This window comes from Octopus sinensis, linkage group LG4 (genome assembly GCF_006345805.1).
Source record: "Octopus sinensis linkage group LG4, ASM634580v1, whole genome shotgun sequence".
NCBI lineage: Eukaryota > Metazoa > Mollusca > Cephalopoda > Octopoda > Octopodidae > Octopus > Octopus sinensis.
In genome coordinates this window covers 111357460-111374959 of record NC_043000.1, presented here as the reverse complement: position 1 = coordinate 111374959, position 17500 = coordinate 111357460, and the positions used below count along the sequence as shown (strand labels likewise).

Genomic DNA, 17500 nt, shown 5'->3' with positions numbered 1-17500 from the left:
TTTATTGTAAGGTAGTTAATTGGTAGAATCATTACCATGCTGGACTAAATGTTTGGTGGCTTTTTGTCTGTCTTTAGCTTCTGTGTTCAAATTCTGCTGAGGTCAGCTTTGCTTTACATTCTTTTGGGGCTGATGAAATAACTACCAGTTGTGCACTGGATTCAATGTATTTCACTAGCACATCCTCCCCAAAAATTTCAGGCCTTGTGCCAATAACAGAAAAGATCATCATCATCATTATTATTCAGTGATCTTATTTTTGTCACGTGCTTTCAATGTCCTACTGAGCAGAGCTCTGTGTGCCATGAGTATGTGCTGTGATTTGTTGTGGTGCTCTTATTTTTACTATATTGAAAGTGTTTTACATAGGATGTGTGCGGTGCCTAATAGTGCTATTTTCTGTATGTTAATATATACTTGTAATACCCGGTGTTTTTGTTATGTATTTGTTTGAATGTTTTTTTATCCTAGCTAATGCGCCTACTATTATAGAAATTGTTTCTGTCTTTAGGCTCCACATTCGAGTTACCTCTATTTCCAGGTCTTTGTATTTTGAGAGTTTCTCCATTTCTTTTAGAGAAACATTGTCATCTGTTGATATTGATACATCAATTAGAAAGCATTTTTTCTTCATGATCTCTGACAACTTTATCTGCCCTATTGGTCTTACTTTCTCTATCTGTGTACATTGGCATATTCCAGAGTATGGTTGCTTTCTCATTTTCTGGGGTGTACCTACACCAATTTTTTCTGTTGTTATTCCATAGTGTTGGCATAGTTTCCAGCATATATAGGTCCCATTATTATCATCATCGTCATCCTTATCATCATCATCATTACCATCATCATTATCAATAATAATAATAATAATAATAATAATGATGATGATGATGATGATGATGATGACAATGATAATAATCAGATCCCTGGGAAACCAACGATCTATGAAAGTCAAAAAATTGTGTTGACATTAACCACCCACATTCTCAGGAAGTTTCCCTCCATCTAATATATATAAGCCTTAGGTCTCTGGTTGAGACCCAGTCAGAAGATGAAAGAAAATGCAATTCAATCGGAAAATGATAATAATAATAATGATGATGATAATAATAATAATAATAATAATAATAATAATAATGATAATAATAATAATAATGATAATAATAAAATAATAATAATAATAATAATAATAATAATAATAATAATAATAATAATAATAATAATAAGGTAGCAAGCTACTGGAATCGCTGGCATGTTAAGCAATATATTTAGTGGTGTTTTAACCCAGCTCTTTATGTTTTAAATTATAAGGAAATGGTTACAATGACTTCAAAGATTTGGCTTGCTCATTTTCATGTTGTGATTTATTTTGATTCTTTTTGGAGATGTATAGTCTTGTCAGATTATATTTTGTGGTAAGTGGAACTATATGACTGATTCTAAGGTATAGTAAAGGTAAACAAGGAAAGTATTTGTGTGCGAGAGATTTGAAAATAAGAGGAAAGTATGTGTTTCTAGGGTGTGACTTAACAGAAAAGTATAGTGAGGAGATTTATTTTGGTTTGATGTAGGAATTTGGCTGTTGTTTAGGGTTCAGTCAAGGTGAAAGCAGATGTATCAAATTTAGGCCATGAGATTCTATAGGGTTGGTTTTTGTGGTGTTTTAGGCTTCACAAAAGAATGCTTGCTGATAATAAAGTTGGTCACACAGAATAAGTCAGACTGACATTCAGTTTGGTCTTCGTGTTATTAGCTTTAGTTTAAGAAATTTTATGCTTGGTGAACAAACAGTTTCGGTATCATACAGTTTTTCTTTTCTCTCCTGTCTCTCAGCTCTTTTTTTCTTTTTTCTTCTCCTTTCTAAAGAGTATTATTCCAACACATCAGATTTGTTTCGGTTTCTTCTTTGATTTGTTCATCTTCATTGTACACTTCTTTGTTCCTTGTATTTTTTTTCATACTTTATATTTCTACACTTTTCAGGTATGCATTATTTTGAGTGGTAATTTTGTTTTTTTCCTCTTTGCCTCAAGTTTTGCTTGTGTAATTCATGTTATATTTTACCACTCTCTCTCAAAACAATGTGACACAAACACACACACACACACACACACACACACACACACACACACATTGGAACTCTCTCTTTCTCTCAAAACAAGGTGACACAAACATACACACATTGGAACTCTCTCTCTCTCTCTCTTTCTCTCAAAACAAAGTGACACAAACACATACAGATTGGAACTCTCTCTCTCTCTACCACACACACACACACACACACAATGAACTTCTTACAGTTTCTGCCTCACCAAAATAGATTCACAAGGCTTTGGTTGGCCTGGGGCTGCAGAAAAAGACACTTGCTCAGGGTGCCATGCCGTAAGACTAAAACCAGTGAGACTGGATCTGAATGGTTGGGAAGCAAACGTCTCCTAATCACACAGCCATGCCTACACTTATTGTTATATAAAGAAATTTTACTTGACCTCGTCACTTCATCAGTCACATTTTCTGCCCTCTGGTTACACTATCAACTCATATTTTAATGCTAACAGAGAATTTCTCCTTTTTCTATCTTTCAAGAATATGTTTGATTATTGTTTGGAAATGATATCAAAGCAAAGATTGGATCTTTGTGCAGTCCTCTGGCCCATCAGTTCTGTTAAACTGACCAGCCCATGCCAGCATGAAAGAAGGGACATTAAATGATGATGATGATAATGTTGATGATATAAAAATAGGATATGATTTAAATATTATATTTCTAAGAAAACTCACGACCCCCCCCACCCATTGTCCCATTGACATTTGCCACCTCCTTGACATTCATTGACCTTTTGCTAGCCTTTGACCTTTACTAGCCTTGACCTTTGTTGTTTTCTTGTGAGCTCATGATTCCCTCATAGAGCACTATTGTCCAGATCAAGGACCACTCTATGTAATGTATGTAGTTTCTTGTGGTTTTATTGTTTTCATAATACTCCATGCAATAACAACGTGTAGTGCAGTGGTTCCCAACCTTTTCACTACCAACAATCCCTTTTATTTAAATGAGCTTTCCCACGGACCTCTTTTAATACGCTCATCCTTATGTATATATATATATATATATGAAATTTTGTATTAAGTGCACAGACTCCCATTACTACCTTTGTGGATCACCAGGGGTCCATGGACCACAGGTTGGGAACCACTGGTATAATGTCTTCTGTTAATGTTGTATTGGCAACATCCTAAATACTAAGTTTTCTAAATAATATGGTCAAGCAGCTCAAGGCAGTGAGCTGGCTGAATCATTAGGACACCGGGCAAAATGCTTTGCAGCATACCTTTCATCTTTCTGTTCTGAGTTCAAATTCTGCTGAGGACCATTTTGCTTGTCATCCTTTCAGGGTCGATAAAATGAGTAACCTGTTGATCCCTGGGGCTGATGTAATTGACTTTTCCCCCTCCCCAGAACATGCTGGCCTTGAGCTAAAATTTGAAGCCAAAATGTGTGAGTGAGTTCCATGTAATGTTTCTTATTGGTAGTACTATTCTGTTAGTGGTATTTTATGGAATTAGGCGGCTAGCTGGCAGTATCGTTAGCACGCTGGGTGAAATGCTTTGTGGTATTTCGTCTGCCGTTACATTCTGAGTTCAAATTCCACCGAGGTCGACTTTGCCTTTCATCTTTTTGGGGTCGATAAATTAAGTACCAGTTATGCACTGGGTCGATGTAATTGACTCAATCCCCTTGTCTGTCCTTGTTTGTCTTCTCTGTGTTTAGCCCCTTGTGGGTAGTAAAGAAATAGGTATTTTATGGAATGTGTGCAAAGTTTTATAGTTTTACTTGCTGTGTGTTGTATGCAATAGCCATTGCTGCTCTGAGTTCAAATACTACCAAGGTCAACTGAGCCTTTTATCTTTTTGAGGTTGATAAACTAAGTACCAACCGAGTACTTGGGATGATGTCATCGACTACTTCTCTTCCCCCAAATTCCAGGCCTTGTGTGTGTGTGTGGCATGGGGAGGTAGGTGGAGGTAAGTGTCTGGTGAGTGAGTATTAAAAGGATTGAGTACATTTAAAATGCGGATTTGTTTTCCTTTTCAGAACATACCAAGTGATAATATTTTAATGCCAACCAAAGTTTGAGGACTCAACAGAATCCTGGACTATTAGAAGATTAAGGGCCCTTAAGAAGCCTAAGCCTCCAAATGCCATGGTATTCCTCTCTCTTCTGAATCTTGAAACTTAAGGAACCAAAGTCCAAAGTCTAAGCCGGTAAGTCCCAGAATTATTTATCCAAGTTCAAGACACAAGTGTTGCTGTGTTGTAAGATGTTTGCTTTCCAACCACGATTCTGGGTTCAGTCCCACTGTGTGACACCTTGGACAAATGTCTTCTACTATAGCCTCAGGCCAACCAAAGCCTTGTGAGTGGATTTGGTAGATGGAAATTGAAAGACGCCCATCGTATATATATATATATATATATATCATCATCATCATCGCTTAACATCCACTTTCCATGCTAGCATAGGTTGGATGATTTGACTGAGGGCTGGCAAACGAGATGGCTGCACCAGGCTTCAATCTTGATCTGGCTGGATGCCCTTCCTAACGCCAACCACTCCGAGAGTGTAGTGGGTGCTTTTACTGGCACAGAAGCTGGTTAGCCGCTCTGTCAATGATTACACTCGTATGGTTCTCTTTGCACCCTGCTAGCACGGATGCCAGTCATCGAATTTGATTTGTATGAGTTAGAGGTTAAGCAACCATCTAAGGAATAATAAATATCCAATATACTACTGGAGGGATACCTATTTATAACCAAATGCTTACTGTTGCAGAGCAATAGCGCAATTGAATAATAGGTATGAGTGGAGGGAAACAAAAGTTTATCCAGAATTTATAAGGCAAGGAAAAAAGTGGAGAAGATATTCAATTGACAAACATCAGCAAGATCTATTTATTAACTACAATCATAGGAATAAATAATTAAATAAAGAAATGAATACAACTCTACTTTACTGTTTGTCTATTAAATATCTTCTTCCTTGCCTTATATGTGTGTGTATATATATAAAACCAAGAAGAAGTTCCAGACACCCAGCTGAGTACTTGACAGACACTGACTTTGCTGACGACATCGCTCTTATCAGTGATTCTCTCTCCAACGCCCAGTCTCTTTTACAATCTCTTGAACAAGCCTCAAATTGTGTAGGTCTTTACCTCAATGAGGCCAAAACTGAATACATAAACAAGTGCCTGTCCAACAGTGATTGCATCATCCATACTCTCAACAATGTGCCCTTAAATATGGTTTCTGATTATAAATATCTTGGGTCATACATATTATCATCTGGAAAAGACTTTCTAACTAGAAAGGGTATGGCCTGGTCAGCCTGTAATGACATGCATAAGATCTGGTCATCAAATATAAGTAGAGACTTCAAACTTGAAATATTCAAAGCCACAGTCGAACCAATTCTACTATATGGCTCAGAAACCTGGACATTATCAAAGAAGCTTGAGAGGCGGTTGGATGGAACCTACACTCGCCTCCTTATGAGAGCTCAAAATCTCTTGTGGAAGCGCCATCCAACCAAAATGCAAATATATGGGAAACTACCACCTGTGTCATCTCTTGTGAAAGGTAGGAGAGTCCAGTTTGCTGGACATTGTTGCAGAGCTGAAAAAGAAGTAATTTCTACTCTTCTCCTCTGGAAGCCATCTACTCGCAATACCAGAGGGCGCACACTCTCCTACCCTGATGTAATCTCCAGGGATACAGGCATCCAGCAACAGGACCTCAGTAATGCCATGATGGACCGTGAAGTCTGGCGTAGCATGGTAAATTCCATTGTCTCAACCACGGTCGAACAATGATGATGATGATGATATATATATATATAGAGAGAGAGAGAAAGAGAGGGAGAGACAGAGAAAAAGAGAGAGAGAGAGACACATGTTAAGTCGGTAGTCCAGCTCTTCTCAAACACACTGCAGCATGTCTTGGGTAACAGTCTCCAGTACAGTAGTGATTCTCTGCTCGAGTTCCTCTAGGTTTGCAGGGAGAGGTGGGACATAGGCCAAGCCCTTCACATAGCCCCATGTTTGCACTTTTGCATCTCATCTGCTGTAATGGCCTGAATGAGTTGCAGTTTGTAGGGTTTCGTTAGCAAGCATTTCCTCAGGATGCACCTAACTGTTGGAGGAATCTAGGTTTCCAGACTTGTTCTTCTTATGGACTTCTTGGGGCTTCGCAAGAGTTTTTAGCAAACCTGCTCAACTGTCTCTTCTGATGTTAGTGGTTGTCCAGATCCTTTTGCCATGCACAGACAGCCTTCCTCTTAAAAATTTTTGTGCCATGTTCAAATCTGCATTGCTATTGGTAACTTTGTAGAGAACCCTCTCAGAAATGCATGCTGCTCAGTCTTATTTGACTATGTTCGAGCATACTCCAATACACAAAACGCCTTTTCTCTTCCAGTGAATGCCATTTCTATACCCGAAAAGATAAACATATCAAACATTAAACATAAAATTTTGACCTGTTTCTACACATGCTGTTAAAATTTGAAGTCATTTGAACAAGAACTGGCAAAGTTATTAGATTGCAAAATGATATCAAATTTTTTGAAACACCCTGCACAACAGACTTCTTCAGTTTCCATCTACCAAATTCACTCACAAGGCATTGGTCAGCCTGGGGTGATAGTAGAAGAAACTTGTCCAAGACACAGCAAGGTGGGACTGAATGCAAAACCAAACAGTTACTAAGTGAGCTTTTTAACCACACAGCAATGTCCGTGTAGGACTGCATTATCAAACGTTTTCAAGGTCAGATTATGATCAATTCATACTCTAAACACAACCCAGCAATAATTTCCCTTCAACCCTTCGACTTTTTATAGGACAAGACCTTAATACCTAAGTCCAGAATGTGAAATAACAAATTAAAAAAACAGTTTTTCTCCAGGTCATTCCCAGAGCCAGACCCCAACAATTATATTCTTTTCTACTCAAGGCCTGAAATTTTGGGGTAGGGGGCCAGTCGATTAAATCAACCAGTATGCAACTGGTACTTAATTTATCGACCCTGAAAGGATGAAAGGCAAAGTCGACTTCAGTGGAATTTGAACTCAGAACGTAAAGACAGACAAAATACCACTCAGTATTTCACCCGGCATGCTAATGTTTCTGCCAGCTTGCCGCCTCAACAATTATATTAACGCTTTACCATTTAAACCAATCATACCTGACCTAAATATTCTACCTGTTTTATGTTCAATCTGGCCAGATCTGATCTTTCACACTTAACCGACAATGCCATTCTAAAACTAAACATTTGCATCACTGAAATATCAAAGCTATGAAGTAATGCATGATTCATTCAAAACATTATGAATAAATAAGCATTTGACAGAATAATCTGAACGCTAAAGGGTTAAATCGATATAATCTATTTTTTGTTTTTAATTTTATTTATTTAACACCCAAAAGGAGTAAGCAATTAACAGGTGTTGTCATATTTCTGTTGAAATACATGGTCATTCTGTCACTTAATTTTCAGATTAATAAAGAATATATATTTCTTTATTGCCCACAAGGGGCTAAACATAGAGGGGACAAACAAGGACAGACAAACGGACTAAGTCGATTATATCGACCCCAGTGCGTAACTGGTACTTATTTAATTGACCCCAAAAGGATGAAAGGCAAAGTCAACCTCGGCGGAATTTGAACTCAGAACATAGCGACAGACAAAATACCTGTTTCTTTACTACCCACAAGGGGCTAAACACAGAGAGGACAAACAAGGACAGACAAACGGATTAAGTTGATTATATCGACCGCAGTGCATAACTGGTACTTATTTAATCGACCCCGAAAGGATGAAAGGCAAAGTTGACCTCGGCGGAATTTGAACTCAAAACGTTACAGCAGATGAAATACGGCTACGCATTTCGCCTGGCGTGCTAACATTTCTGCCAGCTCGCCGCCTTTCACATTAATAAAGAATAAAGTAAAATAGGTTTGGCATTAATAAATGGTGCTTAAAATATAAACTGGCATGAAATTTTCATGAGAGTTATTATGTGTGGCAGAATCAGTAGAGAGTCTGATGTAGTATTTTGGGGTGTTTGGTTGTGATTCTCTATGTTCTGTGTTCAAATAATACTCGGGTCCATATTGCCTGTCATTTTTTTTTTTTGTGGTTGATAAAAAAAAAAAGGATCTGTTAGTGGAAAGGGTGGATTTCAATATAGCAACCCTTGCAGGTGATGCCTCAGCATGGCCACCATCCAATGAATGGAAGACAGTGAAATGATAAAAGAGGTGATTAAATATTTAATACAAAACATTACTTTGATTTGTTCCATCTTAGTATTTGATTTGTTGCCAAGAGATTTTGATATTTCACAATGTCTGTAGCCTTGTTAATTAGGTTAATGAGTGGGGGGAGGGGAGATTTGGTTGATAATAAGACGATGGGGTTGTTTTTTGCAAAAATCCATCTCAGCATAAACTTGTGAATGGTAACCCCTACCTTACACTTGCCCCATATGGGTGAGGTGTTGGCAGATGTGGTTGTGTGGTCAAGAAGTTTGCTTCTTAACTACCTTAAGGTGCCATGTGGCACCTTAATACTTTACTTACTATGGGAATCACTGGTGACTCTCTACGCTATATTCTCAGTATATCATGGAAATCACTGGTGACTCCCTATAAAATCTTAGTATACCATAGGAGTCACTGGTGACTCCCCATAAAATCTTAGTATACCATAGGAGTCACTGGTGACTCTCCATGCTGTATTCTTAATATACCATGGGAATGACTAGTGATTCCCTATGCTATATTCTTAGTATAGATGAGAGTCACTAGTGACTCACCAAACTGTATTCTTAATGTACTATGTGAGTCACTGGTGACTGCCAATTATGATGTGTTTTTATGGAGCCCCACGTTATTGTGGTTCAAAGTATATTGATCGAATTTTAAGAAATTTATATGGGAAGGATGCAAGTCTCCATCATTGAAGTGCTGCCCTCCATAAAATGATTTTTATGAAAAAGAAGACATTAAGACTTAGATAACAGAATCTGGAATATACTCTGTAGAAATAGAAAAGTCCATAGATGGAGGCATAATGGACATTTGAACACTTCTTACCATGTGTATCACAGAATGGATGTAATGTTCATTTTGAACCGGGGGAGTCACTGTTGATAGCCTTGCCATCATTTAATGTAGTAGTTAGTGAACTAGAACATGTATATATTTTTTTTTCATAGTTTCAGCTTAGAGCGGTGGCCATGCTGGAGCACTGCCGTTGAAATATATAATGGCTATAACATACCCATTGTACCCTGCACATATATATATATATATATATATATATATATATATAATCAATCAATATAGGGTGGCAAAAAATTTCGTAGAATTTTTTTTTGCCACCAGCGGCCTAGTGGGAAAAAATTAAATAGTCATAGACCATTTATAAGTTCAACATCACAATCAAGGAACGGCCATAATAGGCCATTCACCCACTAGAAATAACAGCCAAAGCTTCAAACCGCAAAACAACATTAATTCCGCAAACCAGGAGAAAATTAAAAAAACATTTAGCCTGTAATTTCTTATGTATATATATATATATATATAATGATAATAATAATAATAATAATAATAATAATAATAATAAAGGGTAAAAATCATTTAAAGATTTTTAACTAGCTTGCTTATGAACCACATGGTTCCGGGTTCAGTCCCACTGCGTGGCATCTTGGGCAAGTGTCTTCTGCTATAGCTCCGGGCCGACAAATGCCTTGTGAGTGGATTTGGTAGACGGAAACTGAAAGAAGCCTGTCGTATATATGTATATACATATAAGTGTGTGTGTATGTGTTTGTGTGTCTGTGTTTGTCCCCCTAGCATTGCTTGACAACCGATGCTGGTGTGTTTACGTCCCCGTCACTTAGCGGTTCGGCAAAATAGACTGATAGAATAAGTACTGGGCTTACAAAGAATAAGTCCCGGGGTTGATTTGCTCGACTAAAGGCGGTGCTCCAGCATGGCCGCAGTCAAATGACTGAAACGAGTAAAAGAGTAAAAGAGTTAAAAGAGTAGATGGTCAGTGCGGAAAAAAATCCTCATAGGTAAATTTTATAAATATTTTATAATTCTATACATAATTATAACAAGGGCTTGGCTTGTGCCTCACCATGTTCTGAAAAATAGACATCAAAAGACACTATTACCACCATAACACATTAACCTAATTAATGAGGCTAATAGTGTCTTTTGAGGCACAAGCCAAGCCTTTGTTATAATTATGTATAGAATTATATTATATATATATATATATATATATATATATATATATGAATAAATGAAAGAATGGAGTCGAACGAAGATGTTAACAAAATTCCTTTATGGAATTTTGTTAACATCTTCGTTCGACTCCATTCTTTCATTTATTCATATACAACACACAAATTTCTGCATCAACCGTGTTTCTGACATGAATTTGCTACCCAGGTTTCGGTTAAACAAATTTTCCATGCTGACAATAAACATAGGATAATTCATTCACCTACTTAAATATATATATATACATATGTAACATGTGGTATGATTATTAACAGGGCAAATTTCAGCCATTTCTCTGCAGACTGAAAAAAAATTATGATCAGCCTTAATCGAGTTTTCGAACCTTATTGGGTTCTCATCAGAGGTGTCCACATCATTCTGACAGTTTATGGTTAGAAAATTTAAAGAAATGCATAAATCATCACAAAGTTGGACCGTTGGTGCAAAAGAAAATATGGCACAAAATCAGTTTGGTAGACAAAATATTAAGCAAGTATCTCTTCTACTTGTAGTTTCAGATCAACAAGTGTTGTGAGTAATATTTGGTAGATGGTAACTGTGGAATATAATCAGAAGGACCAGTCCTGTGGTTAGGTGGCCAGATTAATTTATTGCCTGATTTAGTAACATCACCAATTGGTCCTTAGGTGCATCTAGCAAAGTACACTCTGTCGCAAGTATTCAGGACATGTATGTCCTTGGTCTAAGAATACTTTGCTTCTTTCTTCCATCTATTTTTGAATCTCTGGAAAAATAGGTCCTGGATATTGCCCTTCTGCCCGTGAATAAAAATCAAAGTAATTTAAGAAAACATCATCATCATCATCATCATCATCATCATCATTTAACGTCTGTTGTCCATGCTGGCATGGGTTTGATGGTTTGATCACAGCTGGCAAGAAGGGGAGCTGCACCAGACTCTAGTTGGTTTTGGCATGATCTCTATGGCTGGATGCCCTTCCTAATGCCAACCCCTCTAAAGAGTGTCCTGGGTGCTTTTATGTGGCACTGCATGGGCACTTTTATGTGGCTTTGCCACGAGTGCTTTTCACAACCAGAGGGACCAGGGCATTTTTTGTTTTGCATCTTATCTGCGTTGGTGACATGTAAGAACGGACCCATTACACATTGCAAGGGGATTGATGTTAGAAAGGGCATCAAGTGTAGACACCACACCATAGCTGACAGAGGAGCTCAGCACAGCCCTGCGGTGCATTCCGAATATCCTGTCAAACTGACCAACCCATGCAAGTGTGGGAAACAAATATCAAATGTTACTGCTGATGAAGATGATGATGATGAATGTAACGGTGATGGTGGTGGTACTGGTGATAACAATGATGATGATAACGACAATGATGATAACGACAATGATGATGATAACGATGATGATCATGATCATGATGAGAATGATGATGAGGACGACAGCGACAACGATGATGCCACTGCCAACGATGACGCCACCACCGATGGCGATGATGACGATGATGATGATGGAAGTTTTTTAACTGGACAGAAAAAAAAGGTCATTTAATGAAACAATGTTAAAGACACATCATCATCTTTTTTTTTGTTTCTGTTGTTGTTGTTGTTGTTGTTGTTGTTGTTGCTGTTGTTGCTTTTTTTCTCTGATTAAACAATGCTGAACTGTTTTATTTCTGTCCACTCTCCGTGGCTGACTTGACACACTTCCAACATAATTAAATCAACTTACAGAGATTATCATTGCTGATATCAATCCGACATATATATATATATATATATAGATATATATATACATACATATATATATATATTCATATATATACATATATATATACATATATATATATGTATATATATATCTATATTTACATACACATATATATGTATGTATATATATGTATGTGCATACACACACACACACACACATATATATGTATATATATACATATATATGTATACATATATATATATATATATGTATACATATTTGTATATATATGTGTGTGTATATATATTTGTATATATGTGTGTGTGTATATATATATATATACTTGTATATGTGTGTGTGTATGTACACCTACACACCTCTTGCTGGTATTTGCAGTCGAGGCCTTTGTGTTAATGCCAGCCAAAAGTTGTTGATTTCATCTCAAACCTTTATCCATTTATTAATATTCTCATAAATGTCTTTGGCAAGATTTGAACCCTGCTCAACTGGGATTGCCAAGATTCAAGCTGCTTATTAGAATAATGGCAGAATATCTAATTAGACACTGATATATTAGATAGACTATTAATTAGCCACTGTTGCTGTCATTGCTCCCGATGCGGTTGTTGTTGATTGAGTTGCATTCTTAAGATGGTGCAACAGTGAGTCTCAGTAATATTTGTGATTCTCTGAAGATGAATGCTAAAAGATGGCTGTGCGGTTAAGAAGTCACTTTGGGATCAAGTGGTTTCATGTTCAATTCTACTGAACATCACCTTGGGCAAATGCCTTCTATTATAATCCTGGACTGACCAAAGCCATGTAAGTGGATTTGTAGATGGACACTAAAAGACTCCCATTGTGTAAAGAAGCATTGGCTATAGAACAAACATTAAATTTGGGTCAACGACTTTACATACAACACCACTTCTCAAACATTTAATCATATATAAAAATCACCGTGTGTGTGTGTGTGCTTGTGTTTGAGTGTGTGGGTGGTGTGTGTGTGTGAGACAATGGTTGTGGGTTTGTTTACATCCTTATAACTTAACAGTTCGGCAAAGGAGGCCATTAGGATAAATACCCAACTAAAAGAATAAAATATGTACTGGGGTCGATTTGTTGGACTAAATGCCCTTCAACACAGTGCCCCAGCATGGCCGCAGCCCAATGATTGAAATCAGTTGAGGAGAGAAGAGGAGATGTTTTATGTCACCAGCGTCACAACTCTAGCAAGAAATAGTTCTATGTTTGAGGCAGAAAGGAAAAATATATATTGAAATTAAGTAAAAGGCCATTGACCTCACTTTGTCTTTTCCTCGTTACATAAGTATTAAGTGTCTCTAATGAGGTTTTGATTTTCACAATATTAAATATGTTTTTTGCTTAATGGTGTTTCTGAGTATTGTGTCCCTCTCTGAATGATTTATTGTTTTGAAAATGGATTGGCAGTTCTTTGATGTTGGTCAGTGACAAGAGAGGCATCAGAACAGGAAGAAGAACAGCAACAAGAACAGGAACGATGGTGAAAGAGAGTCGGTGTTTGGTAATGGAGTGTGTAAATGTGTGTGTTGTATATGAGTGTGGCTGTGGAGATGTGTTGTGGCGTGTGTTTGCGTCATATGCTTGTGTATTGTAGATGTGTGTGTGGCTTGTATATTTGTGTGTGTGTGTGAGTGTGTGTTTGTCCATGAGAGGAAAGTATACTATATATTATTAGCAAGAAAATAGAAAATAACATTTTCTGTTATCACAAACTAATAAAAATGTCTTTTAGATTTGATATGGATAAATGAATCAGTAAAGAGGAATTAGAGACTTTGCACAGGGCAAAGAAAGCTCAACACACACACACACACACATACATACATACATACATATATATATATATATATATAAACACATACACACACACACATACATACACACACACACACACCAATGTGCAAATTTTAAGAGAAGAAGATGGCTTGACCAGGTTCTATTTCAAATCACCAGAATTGTTTCAAAGTGTCATTATCAGCTGTTAATTGCTGAATGTTATATAAATTATGCACAATATTGCTATCTGAGGAGCTGCTTTGGAAAGCACGCATGCACACACACACACGCACACACACGTACACACACACACATGCGCACACACACACACACACACAAATACATACATATACACATACATGCTTATATATATATGTATATTGGACTTCTTGTGGTGTTTTGTCTTGTAGTTGTCTCTCATTATGCGTTTACGTATTTTTCACTCATTGGTGATGTTCTGTACTTGATGTGTTCTATATATATATGTATATAGATAGATAGATAGATAGATAGATATATAGATAGATAGATAGATAGGTAGGTAGGTAGGTAGGTAGGCAGGCATGTAGGTAGGTAGGTAGATAAAGAGAGAGAGAGAGAGATGTGTATATATATATATCAGTAAATAAGACCGGATATTATTGTAGCTATGAGTTGTTTTGACCCTTATTTCTAGCACTACTGGTGCTGAATAGAACCCTCAGTCGCTTTAGTGACGAATATATTTTTGCCTTTCAGTTGAAAAATTGCTAACAAGCCACCCTCATTATTCTTGTTCTTGTTCTTATTGTTATTATATATATATATATATATATACATAAACATCATCACCATCGTTTAATGTCCATTTTCCATGCTGACATGGGTTGGACGGTTCAACTGGAGTCTGGGAAGCCAGGAGGCTGCACCAGGCTCCAGTCTGATTTGGCAGTGTTTCTACAGCTGGATGCCCTTCCTAACACCAACCACTTGGAAAGTGTAGTGGGTGCTTTTTACATGCCTTCGGCATGGGAGCCAGTCATGGCAGCGCTGGCATCAGCCACTTTTGGATGGTGCTTTTTATGTGCCACTGGCACAGGGATAACAACTACAATTTCCATTTGATTTTCATTTTGATGTAGTTGACTCAATATGTCTCCTCAAGCACAGCATGTCACCCTATGATCCAAAGTACTTTTGAGTGGGCTGGGGTTGGTTATACGAAACTGGTGTAGGTTACAGTTGTGAACTCACTTTATTTGCCGCTCTTTGCAGTCACGGCATATCTTGAGAGGTCTCTGTCTTTTGTCATTGCCTCTGTGAGGCCCAACGTTTGAAGGTCATGCTTGACCACCTCATCCCATGTCTTCTTGGGTCTACCTTTATCCTGGATTCCTTCAACTGTTTGTGAGTGGCACTTCTTCACACAGCTCTCCTCATCCATCCGTAGTACATGACCATACCAGCACAAATGTCTCTCTTGCATGCCACATCCAATGCTTCTTATGTCCAACATTTCTCTCAGGGTGCTTACACTCTGTCGTGTGTGCACCCTGACATTACACATCCAGCAGATCATGCTAGCATTCATTTCTTTACATATAAGCTAGGTGATATATACGTATATATATATATATATATTAAATACAAAATGGGACAAGAATGCAAAACATCTAGATGGACGATACAAAAACAAGGACGGGTCATTTGAAGTTTTCTTTCCTCAGTCAAGCACCAGATTATCCTCGCAACTTCAGCTGATTATTCTAGAGATTCCTCCAATCTGGCCATCCCCAAGGAAAAACTAAGCTAAGAGCATTAGATTCCTTGGAAGAAAGCAGCGAATGTATACAAAAACAAGGACGGAAAAAACGGACAATGTTGCACAAATACAATGAAAATAATAGTGGGACATATCAACAGGTGTCTTTCGACTAAGGATGAATTGAATAAAGCTGGTGTGTGCCTTGTCCCATTTTGTATTTTATATATATATATATACACACAATGTATGCACACATGTATATGTACACATGCATTGCCTCCAGAAGTCAGTTTTTCCATGATGAGCAAGGTTTTATGAGGACCTTGTATAGCCAGATATCCTGGTACTTCATCATTTCTTCTGCGTGGCTCAGGGTTCTGAAGTCAGCCTTCATTTTGTCTCATGTCTTCCTAGGCCTTCCTCGTCCACAGGCTCCTCCAGCCACATCAGTGGGTGGCACTTTATACAACTGTTCTCATGCATACACATAATGTAACCAAACCAGTGGAGACATCTGTTTTGCACACAAAACCTGATTGTTCTTAAACCAAGTTTTTCTCTCAACACATTCATTCTATGTTGTTACTGAACACTTATATTACACATCCAGCAGGACATGTTCACTTCATTTCTTTCCAGTCTTTACATATCCTCTGCATTCGGGGCCTATGTCTCACTACCATGCAGCATTGCAATTCTAGCCCAAACATCATACAATCTGCCTTTCACTCTGATGAAAAAGATCTTTGTTGCTAGCAGTGGTAGCAGCTTCTTAAACTTTTTCCACTCTGGCTACTGTACTTCTAGAGTAACCACCTCCCTTGCTGATGACTTCTCCTATGTAGCAAAATTTATCAACTATTTCCAGTGAGCCAACTTGGTATTCAAGGGCTTCTATTTATGATGTGTGCATGGAATATACTGTTCCAGTGTATCTTTCACATACGAAGCCTGTCTTCTCTGATAGTCTGTCTGTAAATTCCATTACTTCTCTTAAGTGTCCACAGAATACATTGAGTGCAACATATGAAGTTTATACCTGCTCCTTTTTTAGCTACTGAGCATGACCATTTCCCAGAATGGGTCCCATCTTTTTTTCTGCTAAAACCTTCATCTTTATTAAGTTTACCTCTGGGCCTCACACCCCCACATTTAGCTTCCATGTCTGGAATTTCTTCTCTGATTCTCTACAGATTTAGCTATGAGAACTAGATCATCCCATTGGCAACCAGTCTTAGAAACTGCTCTGTGATGGCCTGCAGGACTATGATAAATAGGAGGAGGCTGAGAAATGAGCCTTGGTGGACTCCAACCTTCGCACTAAATTCCTCACTGAAGTCATTGCTGACTCTCACTTTACTTGCTGCATCTTTGTACCTGGGTTGCACAGCTCCCTCAAGCCATTCATCAATGTCCAGTTTACTTAGTGACCACCAGAATATACTGTAACCTTTTGAATGCCTTCTCCTGGTCAACAAAGCCAGGAACAATGGTTTACTCTTTAGCCAAGTGCTTCTCATGTAGTTGCATCTACAGCACCTCTTTGAGATTCAAAGCCAAACTGCATCTTTTCTAATCTATTCTGTCATGAATCAGTTGCACAATGACTTTCTCTGTGATCTTCATAACCTGACCTAATAATTCAATTCCTCCCAAACTGCTTCTCTCTAAGACATCTTCTTTGCTTTTGTAGCAGTTAACAATGATACTGCTGCAGCAGTCATTGGGTATGACTTCCTCTTGAATAATTTCATTTACAGACACACATATGCATACGTACATATGCTAAGGGCTTCTTTCAGTTTCCATTTGTGAAATCCATTCATAATGCTCTAGTTAGCCCAGTGCTATGGTAGAAGATACTTGTGCAAGGT

The 17500-nt window shown here is 37.7% G+C and overlaps 1 protein-coding gene across 1 annotated transcript in view; it reads left to right on the top strand.

Moving 5' to 3' along the window:
- The window catches only part of LOC115210756 (monocarboxylate transporter 14-like), a 63018-nt gene that overhangs the window by 22224 nt on the left and 23294 nt on the right, over window positions 1–17500 (top strand). The window contains exon 2 of the mRNA XM_029779471.2: window positions 4097–4267. The gene's annotated coding sequence lies outside the window, so the exon portion shown is untranslated. The remainder of the gene's footprint in view (window positions 1–4096; window positions 4268–17500) is intronic.